Below are 12,604 nucleotides of genomic sequence, written 5' to 3'. Positions count from 1 at the left end.
CATTCAAGGGGTTTTCTTATCGTTTAAGCTGTCTTCAATATTGATATACTTGCATTTTTTCCAGCCATTCTTCTGGTTCTAATTTCTCCCATTCTTTTTTCAAAGCTTTTTAGAATTGTTCACAGTGCTCCTATTATTTAATGTATTATCCTAGTTTTCTTCATAATATCGTTTTTCAGTTCTTTGGAACAGCAACGACTACGATTTGAGAGGAGTTTTCTTTCTTGTTTATTATTACGATATCCGATCTTCTTACTAAGATGCGTTTATCTGTTTGTATTTTCATTTCCTATAATATTTTGTGATTCTCGTTTTCAAGTACTGTTGCCGGTTTATTCTTGTAACAATTGTTTGTATAATTCCCAGTATACCGTTCTCCCCAGTTAGTCGTGTCGGTTCTAGTATTCTTTTTGGGCCAGTTTGATGCGTTCGCTTACTATATAGTTTATCGTTTCGTCTGTTTGTCCACAAAGTTTGCATTTACTGTTTTCTTGTGTTTTGCTGATCTTAGCTTTGATGTGTTTGTTTCATCGAATTATCTTGTGCTGCAGTAATTAGGGAATCAGTTTACGTGTCCTTTTCGCATCCATGTCCAAGTTTTTTCGTTATTCTCATCTTTTGTCATCCTAACGAAATCTTCCGTGTAGTTGTTTTTTTTTTCTCATTTTTCTTTGCTTGTCTTATTTTTTGTCTCTCTATTTTCTGTTTTCTTGATTTTTTCCACTGTCTCTCGCTACTATAATTATCTTTTCAGTGTGTTGGCATTATGTATTTGTTTTTCTTTTTTTGTGTGTAATTCGCACACCAGTCCCCTCCCACCGTCCTTTGTAACGTAATCCTCCATTGTGGAGCGTTAGAACTACACTGAGGTAACTTTGTATTCCCGGGTGACCCCAGATAGCCCAAGGATTTAAGATAGAGAAGATAAATGTAGATATATTTTAATTCACTGTCAAAATGGATATATTTATTTGGGGTTGGGGAAAGACCTGAGATATTTTGTTATTTGGGAAAACTCAACAACAGGAAATGCGAGGATGTTAGAAGAATATATTGTACTGGCTGAGTGATGGTTGATGATCTCGATGTTATGTGATTATTAGTCTTGAATTGGGTCTCAGATCGTTGGGACTTTGCGTGATTTGATTGGTTGGGGAGACTTCCAGCCCACCCACATCGGGTCGATGCGCTCTAAAATTAAACAGATTGCTCGTTGAATTCGGGGAGAACAGGTCATATAAATCCGCCGTTCCCTGGAGAGAGGACCTCTCCCCACCTCATCCATCCGTCGGTCGCTGTCTGTGGAGAGAGTTCAGACTTTGAAAAGAACTTACAAAATCTGAATGAGAATTGTAAATACATTTTGTACATAGTTTTATGAGAATTAAGCTTTTGTAGATAGACTACAATCGTGTGTCTTTCTTCCTGCCTGCCGCTTCGATATTCGCTTTCAGCATGCCAGATTTTATGTAGCAGCCTCAGAGGAGTCTAGGCGACACGTGCCGAGAATCCAGAGAAATAAGAGTGCCATCCACCTCCTCGAGGGAGGCGTTACACCTTCCTTTTTTACGTAAAATCGGTCAACATCGTCTTTTGGGCGCAGTGCTTTGTTCATGGTAATGAATTTCCTGGTCTTCTGACTGAGCTGGCTCAGTTCTTCTTAAGTCCATCCTGTGAACGGTCCAGAGTATTTTAATTTTTACAGGCCATGTATTTCTATCTTTTATTAAGTTCTTGCTATATAATTTAATTTCCAGGAATGTTCTTGTTCTACCGATTTATTTCTTTTCAATTCTCTTTTTCATTTTGTTGCTTTGATGGCATCTGCTTCCAGAACTCCCATGTACTTATAGGCGTTTTGTTTTCCTAATTATTTATCCCGGTTTGGTTGCGTAGTTCCAAGCCGTCTGTCGTCTCCATTTTCCCCTTTATTATAACTTTTAGTGCGCAGTTCTCCATACCAACATCCATTTGAATATCCTGGCTGAAGATCGTGGTAGTGCTTATTAGAGTGTCTTGTTGGTTTTCGGTCCTTGCAAAAAGTTTCAGATCGTCCATGTACATCAGGTGGTTCATTTTTTCCTCTGTATTAAAGAATTTGTATCCGACTTTGTACTTTCTCACTTTATTATTCAGAGGCATTATGCTTATGATGAACAGTGATGGTGATAGTGAATCTTCTTGGAAGATGACGCTTTATATTTTAATTTCTGTTATGTGTTATCCATCAGTTGTCATTTCCAGTCTACATGTTCTCATTGCATTTTAAATAATGTTGATGGCCCCGATTGATATTTTATATATTTTCAAGCCTTCTATTGTCCAGGCTTGAGGAATTTTGTTGTACGCTTTTTTGTAGCCGATCCATGCCATGGCTAAATGCTTTCTCACTCTTTTTTTACTTTCTTCGGGACCTTATAATTTATATATAGGTGATAATGTGTTCCGCTTTTTCCTTTTTGGCATTTTCCTTTTGCACAGGAAGAAGCCCACGAATATTTATAGAGTGGTAGATTAGTTCCCTCAGTTGTGACGTTTGTATTTTTCACATGAATGGTAAGCACGTAATGGATGTATACTTGCTGGGAGCGGTTCCTTTCGCTGTGTATCCTGTACCGGTGTTGCTCTACCTTTTAACATCTAGTCTGGCACGTTTCCTTTCAGTATACATATTATCAGAGTTTGAGTTATTCTTTCCTGTAATTTTGGTTAATTTTTGAACCAGTATGCACGTATTCCGTCGTGTCCAGATGCTCTTAAGTTAGCCGTTTTTTCCTATTGTTTTCTGTATGGTTTTCTTGCTGATTTCATTCACAATTCTTTCTTCAATTTGATGTAACTCTTCTTTCCGTTTTTAAGCCATTCTGCATTCTATTGTGATCCCGCCGTTTTTTCCCATATCATACTTCAGTAAAGTTTTGTTTCTATCTTGTCGTTCTGTTTTGGTTTTTCCTCCGTTAACCTTTTTGGTATAATTGGCTTTGATTGTTCTCAGATGTCCTGTTTTGCATGTACTGATTATTATTATTATTATTATTATTATTATTATTATTATTATTATTATTATTATTATTATTAACTTCTTCTTTTTCTTCTTCTTCTTCTTCTTCTTCTTCTTATTGTTATCATTATTATTATTAATACGAAATTATTCTAAAAGTAACGCATCCAGTTATTCTTAATTAGGAAACAAAGGAGATTACAAATTGCTTTGTTATGATGACTGAACTCATGCATTCATTACCGTAACTTTTAATTTTATGTTACACATACTGACAGTGACACTCTAAAAATACACCCCTTTCGTAGATGTGCGTCATAAGCAGACACCCATCATTGAATTCCTGACCAAACTGCATTTAAACTTTATGCGAATATGCAGAGTAATAAATTCACGAGCACAGATGGTCTCGTTTTATTGGTGCCAATTTTGGCTTCATAGTTTGTAACGCTTTTAATAAAAAATATTGTAATGTTTTACTTTTAAAAGGACTCTATTATTATTATTATTATTATTATTATTATTATTATTATTATTATTATTATTATTATTAATAAACAATAATAATTTAATTTAAATAATAATAATAATAGAACAGGAAATGTATATAATCAACACATTTATTTGTAGAAATACGAATTTTTTCTGAATATCGCCAAAATTAAATTTTAAATACAAAATCAATAACGCGTAGCACATATGTGTTTATTAATGTTTCTTTTAAAATAGTCTCCATCGTTTTTTTTTTAAATGAGATTAATTAATAAGTAATAACGATCACAGGGAAATAATACTACGCTACATAGTTCAATACCAATACAAATCACATTGTAAGAAACAATCTGTAATTTATTTCTGCAATCAAGCAACTCTTAACAAATAATGTTATTTGTCATGTTTATTTCGAATGTTCCTTTTTATGTAACATTTCGCTGACTAATGTCTTCGGTGAAGAACCACTGCACTTTGAAATTGATACGGGGTTCTTTCTCACATCATAACAACAATGATCATATACCATGATGATCATATTCTAAAATAAAGCTACATCAAAGGGGTGACATTTTCTGATTTTGTCGAAGGTTGTCCTGTTTGAATTTTAAAGCGAAACTGCGAATATTTTTTTTTTATCAGTTTGGCTTTTAAAAAAATGTATTTGACTTTTTTTCAAAGCATAACGTATGGATTAACTAAAGGTGGAACACACATATTATTATTATTATTATTATTATTATTATTTGTGCTTCGTTTTTTTCCTATTAATCTTATAGTTTTTTTTTTTTAATTTTCCTCTGCTATGCAGTATTTTTACATTTATTTTGATTCTGTTCATTCTACTTATTTTTATTATCATTATTATTATGATTAGTAGTAGTAGGAGGAGGAGGAGGGTTGTGAGGGGGAAAAGGAGGAGGGGTTTTATAATAAGTAGAAGTTATTGCGGTTGTAATGAAGTATTTATATGTTAACATGAAAATATTTTTTTAAAATGCTCATACTTCTGCAAGATGCCGGTCTATGGGTAATAACACTTTAGGTGCAGTAACATTTCCACTTTATAACTATAAAGCATCGCATTGGATTAAGTAGTTTACATCTAAACTTATAAAAGTTCCCTTTAAATAAACTAATTTAGATATTCTAAATCTATGTTAACTTTTAAAACGAAATATGTTACTAAGAAAAAGCTGACATAATATGTATTATCAAGCTTGTGCAACATAAGATTTGATTAACATAAATTTCTAAATGTTTAAAATATGGCTTTAGTCTTTCAAATATTTTTCATATTTTCAAACGTTGAATCCGTCATGCGGATTACATCATGCGTTACATTTCTCTCTACAAATTGAAAAGTTTGTAAATATTTTGTTTTATATTTCAACATGGAAACATGTCTGTTGAAAAATCAATTTGTATTTTCTGAGTTCTGATTAGTCGGCACTGTTGTCTATGATTCGATTTTAGAATCAACTTCTGAAAATGAGTACAACTACTTGCAATTAATCTCTTTGACGCATAATACTAGTTTGAAATACTACATCGACTTTAAATACGACTCATATAATAACTAGGACAAGATATGATTTGACCTATGTTTGTGATAAATTACTTTGTGAAATCCTAGGAGGTCCCTGTATTAAGCATTTTCTTTGCGCTTTTAGAAAGAGCTACTGTATTGATAATCTCAGGGGGCGGTATGTCGACGGATATATTAAGCCATTTCGAGTAGGGAAAGAATTCATTGTATTTTCTCGCCTAAAATATGGTTCAGACCTTGCGCGTTACAAGCTAGGTACACACTACTCATACGAAATAAAAAAATGTTTGAATAGTGGCAACTGGTTTTGTGAAAGTTTTGCAGTACGTTAGTGAGGAACACGCAATAAACTTATACCAACGCAACGACCCTCGGTCAGATTAAAAGTTATTCAAAGTTGAATGAAGACATTCTGCTACACTGCACAATAGTAACGTATATAGCTGATTTAATTTTACTCATCTTTAACAAAACTTTACAAACAACAATAACTTGAAAATAAGTTAATAGCGTCGTATTACCCGTGCGTTAATAAAATGAATCAATTAAACTTGTGCCAATTCAGAGGAACACACAGTAAACCCTACATTCCTGTTTTTTTTATTCTGATATAAAAACAAGACGAGGTTAGAGAGTGTGGAAGCTTAATCGTAAGAGGTCAAATAGGTAATATCTTCCAATTACTATCCAATAATATAATATGTTTGGGTTTCCAAGATATCAGTCTATGCGTTTACGATCTTCTTTTGTTCGTTCAGCCAAAAATCAATGGGTGATTTCTGTTTAGTCAATTTTGCTTGTTCGAGAGTTGCACTTAAGGCGAAGTAATAAAGTCCAATGAAAAACTCACCATTATTTGCAAAGCATCCAGGCTCATTTGAAATCGCTAACTTGTTTTCGGTCATTGTCTATCATCCTCATATGATCAAACGCCAAATTATCATAAAATATAAAATATATGAATTGGAGTTTGTGTCATACGAGTGCAGTTTTTACAAGTAAAGTCTCCTAATTTTAAACACAAAACGTTGATGAGCTACGAAGAGGGGACTAGTGCCATTAAAACGAGAGCCATTACAACAAGACCTTTTCTCGACAGAATTCAACATAGTCGTCTCTAAGACTATTGTAAACAAATACTCGTAATGCACTCATCTTAAATAATTAAATATAAGTATTTTTCTATCACATTCATAATTTCCCACCCGCGTAGAGTGAGGAGTATTTTCAAACTAACAATTACTTTACCTCTTCTATGTGAGTGACTCCAGGCCTTGAGAAGGCGTGACTCATTTGTATAAAAACATTCTCAAATTCATTGGTCTACACCTCTAAAATGTATTGTATTTTCTGTTTCGACACATTTATATCTGAAATATAATTTGGACCAATTACTCACGCTTAAGTTATAATAAAGAATTTTCACCTGTCTATAAGTCTAAGATTTTAATTACATTTCTATTTTCTGTAAAGCTTGAACTTGAATTATCATTCTCGTCTGTATTTCAACCTTTTAGTTAATAATCGCATTTCTGTACGTTTAGCTGAAAGCAATTTTGACATCGAGCTTAAATGGCTGTCTATAAACGTACAGATTAAATGAGCGCATCTAAGAATAATCGTACCTTTTCTGTTTACACTCTTTGTCTTTTGTATGTGTATATGATCATTTTCTGAAGGGCATCACGCTGTACTCACGCGGCAGATGGATTGCTGATTCTTGCAACGCGGAGAGTAAAAGATTCTTAGTAAATAAACGAGCGCACAAATAAGCAAACTGTGCAGATGTAGACTTACAGGTGGTTTCTTTCGACAGTTTTTTTAAATGTTTTTAACGTATGCCTTTGTGCATAAAATATATCTCTTTAAAACACACAGACACATAAACACGCACAAGCTCGCATACCTACACCCCCCACTCACACACACACACACACACACACACACACACATATATATATATATATATATATATATATATATATATATATTCTATGATATGAAAATATTACTATGATAAGGTAGCTACAAAATTGTGGCAATCATTTATCCTCGGAGAATCGTTACGCAAATCTAAGCTTGATGATCAATCAGGGGATAAAACTTTGCCGCCTCTTTGTAACTAATGATGATATATTTTTCATGTGACTACTACTATTTATACTACTACTACAACTATGCTATAATTAGGTAGATGTCATTATAGAAGTATATCAACAATAAAATATATCAGAATAGTTTACATTACCTCAGGATAGTATATGTTTATATGCATGTGATAATAAAAACATATATATATATATATATATATATATATATATATATATATATATATACCATTACTTATTATATATATATATATATTTATATAAATATGTACATGTATATATATATGTATATATATATACACGCATATATATAATTATTTTATTATATATATATATTTCTATAAATATGTGCATGTATATATACGTATATATATACACATATATATGTATATATATATATATATATATAGATGTATACGTATTATATATAGCGTATTTTTTCCTTATTATTGAAGCTAGTATCTGCAGTGTAATATTAATAAAACACTAATTACTCCGATAAACAAGGGTAACCCAAAGCGAAAAATGAGATCCATGAAACATTTTTATTTGAGTTATCGTTTTAAAGTACGTGTCCGAAATTGTAAAATAAACACTTGTAAACTTTGCTCAAAACATTACAATTTTACTAAGAGAAAAAAGACTGGGGCTTTCTTCAGCCCATTTCGTTATTTTATCGTGTAACTGCCATTTTCCATGAACTAAATAATCAAATAATCGCCTTTCTTGTCAATATCATCCACGCAAATAATAGAGTCAATAGAATATAGATCAAATTAAGGCCCAACTCACTGTATACCAGCAGAGAAAATTTTCAATAAAGAAAGCACATACTTAACTATTAAAGTATATGAAGTATACTTACATCATAATGGCCGTGTTTTATCATTTTCACTCTTTGTGGCTATAACCACTGGTCAAGGGAGGAGTCACTTGAGAACGAGAATTAATTAACTGAAAATAATTACGTTTACTAATATTGTACAAATATTACTACTATCTGTTGTCATATTTCCGTTATATTTAATAACATATTAAAGCAATTAAATATAGTTCTACTTTAAAAGAACACTCCATCGCAATATTATTAGTAAATATTTTAACTTGTAACGAAATTATATTTAAAAGATACGTTAGAATATAATGAAATAATTGTGTTTTCTTCCAAAGAAACTGCAATAAAATAAACAAATACTATCGCATTGAAGTATGCTTTCAAAAAGGTTTCTAATGCTCTTTTATTCATATTTAAAGTAATTAAATGACGAGAAAATTATACAAAAATCAGTATGTTGCTTTACAGGAGAAATAGTTTTATAGTTCAAAAAGATTTATTTATTTTAAAAGTAATCGTCACCTCGCACAGCAATTTCATTTGCTAAAAATTAGTTTATAAAAGTTTACTTATTTTTTGTTTTTATTTTCGTAACAATAGCTCCCATTTAAGCTGAGAAACGCTGAATTATTTGGAAAAAAAATTAAAAACTAGAAGATATCAAATAAAACAGAAAGGGCATTATCATCTAACAGAAGAAAGAGGAAACATAGTTAATGAGCAGACAATTGGTTTGAATATGTTCAGAAAGTCAAGTCGTTAAGCAAGCGCGTCAGTTACTTTAGAATAAAAGATGATGAGAATTTGTTAATATCTTTAATGTTAGCGTGTGGATGTTTTATAGCTGCGATTTTCATTAAAGTGTGACAAATGAACTGACCCATACAAATTAAGTTAGTTTTATAACGATGGAAACCGTTTGCCAATGAGGGTCTATTCTTTTGCGACGTTTTACGACGATGGGAACGATTGACACACGGTCAATCATTTTTTTACGACAGCCTGCGTTGGACCTGACAAGGGTTTTAGTTTACAATTCAAGGAAGACTAATCGTTATTCGAAGTTCCTACGTGACGTATGTGAGCTGGACGTAGAAGAAAGCAGAGTGTGTCTTTGTTCAAGTCGGTGGAAATTTTAAGAGATAGACTGACGGCAACAGACGATATTGCAGCAAAATCGATTGAAAGAAAAAATATAAAAACTGTTTCACAAGTGATGTTCAGGTCCAGTTTCGACACTTGTAACCAGTGGAAAAGATATAAATAGTAAAATAAGACAGAAAAAATGCGTGCGTAAACATGCATAAAAAAGTGAAAAATAAAATATAATCGAGAAAGAACATAAAAAACTAATAGAAGACGAATCTAAATAAACAGGAAGAGAAAAAATGTGATCAGGAAATGAAATAAAAAAATGAAAATATTGAATGTAAAAATACAGAAAAAAAATTTAAAAAAAAAAACGAATGTCAATGAGATGCTTTTCTCCCAATTTTTAAACTTTGCGCAATGATCCAGTTTAGTCTAAAGATCTGTTTTGTTTTTATTTCTGTTTTGCTTCGTGAAAAAGTAACAATGAATTTACATTTTTGATCCACTAAGAAAGACAAACAAACAGGAAAAGAGTGAGAGGCTGCTGTATAAATGTGGGAATAGCATCCAAAAGAGGAAAATAGAGAGAGGGACTGTCAGGTGTAAGGGGCCATTAGTGAAAAAGAAATAGAAGGAGAATGAGAGTAAAAGTAGCATTCCAGAGGAGAAGGGTTAGCGACAATAACAGTTTAAATATAGGTAGTGAAGGCTTATAGATTTAAATAAACTTAAATAACTTGAATTTTGTAAATATTATAATAAAGCATTCCTGACTGTTTTTAATTGATGCCGAGTTTAAAAAAATAAAGGAGGATGAAAACAAATTATTTGGTGTATATATATATATATATATATGGTTTATATATATGTATATATATGGTTTATATATATATATATATATATATATATATATATATATATATATACTAGCATGGATACCCAGCGTTGCCTGGGTCGACATGCAGTTCGGTTTGGCCACACCTGCTATACTAAGAATATTAACCAGTTTTTCATTATTATATGCCAACTCTATTGTTAGCCCAACAAAAATTTCAAAAATAAAAGAACGACTGAAAACATGGAAATGTAACCTCCCCCCTGAAAAAAGAAGAAGTACGTTACAAACTCTCCACCAGATATTTCGGCAGGAGGGATACGAACAGAAGCTCCGGATATTGAGCACCTTTTTATGACTATATTCCAGTTTAAGCGAATTTCCCTCAGTCCTGAAATATTTGTTGTTACGGTTTGTTGCAACGAAAACAAACTGTAAATAATTCGGTTACAAAAATACAAAAATAGAATTTGTGCACAACGAAATACACATTTTAATGTTATAAAAATGATGAGTTATGACTTATTTTGTTATTAAAAGGAAAAAAACTCGCAGTTACCATGTCATAAAAATGTGAAGAAAAGAAACTGGTAAAAAAACCTAAATGGAAATTTTTTGTTTGTTTTTGTTTTTAATAAAGAATCGTAGTTGAATTGGGTTGTTTGTTTAATTTTAAAAAATTCTACTGGACATAAACGTTAATTTTTAAATCACGGAAATTATTTTATTTGAAGTGATTCCAAAAATAATTCTTGAAAGTTTGTGTTAATAATTTTTGTTTGATTATCCGCCGCAAAAGAAAACAAAAACAAAAATAAAAAAGGAAAATAACTCAAAACTCAAATAACCAAAACTATTTTATAAAAGACAAAATCGATATTGGTAAAAATAAGTAAAATTAGATATCTTATCAATAGAAATCAAATTTAAATAATAAACTAAAATAGAACATTTAAAACAAATCTCTCACTATAAAAAAAATAACTTACACACCGCTATTTAATAAATCGATTTTCCTAATTTTAATATGCAAATGACGTAATCTCTCAATCGTCTATTTTACACGAATCATACTACATATAGGATTGAATGAAGCATTAAAGTAATGGACCTTTTTTATATATTAATCAACTTGTGAACAAACACATAAACAAACGAACAAGAATACGAATTTACATATAAATATATATATACATATATATATATATATATATATATATATGATATTTTTCCTTTAATTGGCAAGATCTATTTTGTCTCGTTTTTTTGTGTTTATATAATACATCGTGTAGGGCGACTTTGTAACAGGTGGGGCGAAGGACGGAAAAGAAGACCAAGGCCGATACAATGACCTTCACGTGGATATCAAGCCATGGAGAGAGTTTGATGTCCACGTGACGTTTAACAACGTTTCTTTGAGCATGTCAGGTTTTATGGCTTACATATTCGTTGATTTAAAAAAATCTTATGAGATTTTCGACATTGGTTTGATCATTTTGCTTCACGTACTGGTGAATGGATGTGGTAGTTAAGAAATGTATTTAATCCACAGTGATTTGAATTGGCCAGTAGATTTAATGATGATGAAGTTTGACATTTGGAGAACACGGTAAAAACATCTGTGAATTCAGATATAGATAGGGCATATAAAAACCATCTAGGTAGGAACTGTGACATCCGCATGGATCGGTTCCACGATCTAATGGCAAACGGAGAATGAGAACAACGTGTTTACAAATAGAGAATGGTAGGAACCTATAACGCACGCCACAGTTTCTGTATATAACACGATGTAACTGTAATTTAATTTAATATTATCTTCCTACCTTCTTGATCATTGAAACGAAGATGATTCAAATAAACGGCTAGTATAAAAAAAAAAAAACTTTTTATAGCATATAAAAATAATCATTGAAAAAAACTCATTGTCAATGCTTTAAACACCGTTCCTATGTAGTGTCTGTTTAAAGCCATAGACACATCCACGTTACAAATATCTAGCAAACATCAAATAATTGTCATATTTTCCTTAAATTTTCGATATGTATTCATGATTACATAAAATTACATCATAAAAGTAGGCTTCGTTTAATATATTAAAGGAATTTTTATGTGTTCTACCCCCAATATTTCATGTTACGAACATGAAACAAAATAAATGTAGGTCGATAAAAAGTTCAACAATTTCCATAGCAGAAAAGATCAACTAATTAAAAGATAGTGATATATATATATATATATATATATATATATATATATATATATATATATATATATATATAAAAGTTACAATAAGTTTACTAAGGTAATCAAAATGGTAAACTTAAAATATATTATAAATATTAAAGAATTAATATTTACAAGTAAAATAAACTCAGCCAGATATAAAAAAGTTCAATAAAACCGAAAAGGAAATAGAGCTTATAATATGAACAAATGATTAATAAAATATGTTAAAAGACATCTTGAAAAAGAGTTAAAACATATTTAATTTTAAAAAAGGAAGCACAAGATAAGTGGATAGTCCTTAATCCACGGAGTTTTGAAGAAATACTCTCCTTCTCATCAGAGGACAGGAATTAGCAAAATGCAGGATCGGATTTTGCATATAAAAGTATTTAATGAAACTACAAGTAAGTCAAATATCTTACTTGGTTAAAAAAAGGGTGAGGTAAGGGGAACAGGAGGCAAA

This window comes from Euprymna scolopes, chromosome 32 (assembly GCF_053919585.1).
Source record: "Euprymna scolopes isolate OS-2025 chromosome 32, ASM5391958v1, whole genome shotgun sequence".
NCBI classification, from domain to species: domain Eukaryota; kingdom Metazoa; phylum Mollusca; class Cephalopoda; order Sepiida; family Sepiolidae; genus Euprymna; species Euprymna scolopes.
This window is presented reverse-complemented; position numbering follows the sequence as displayed.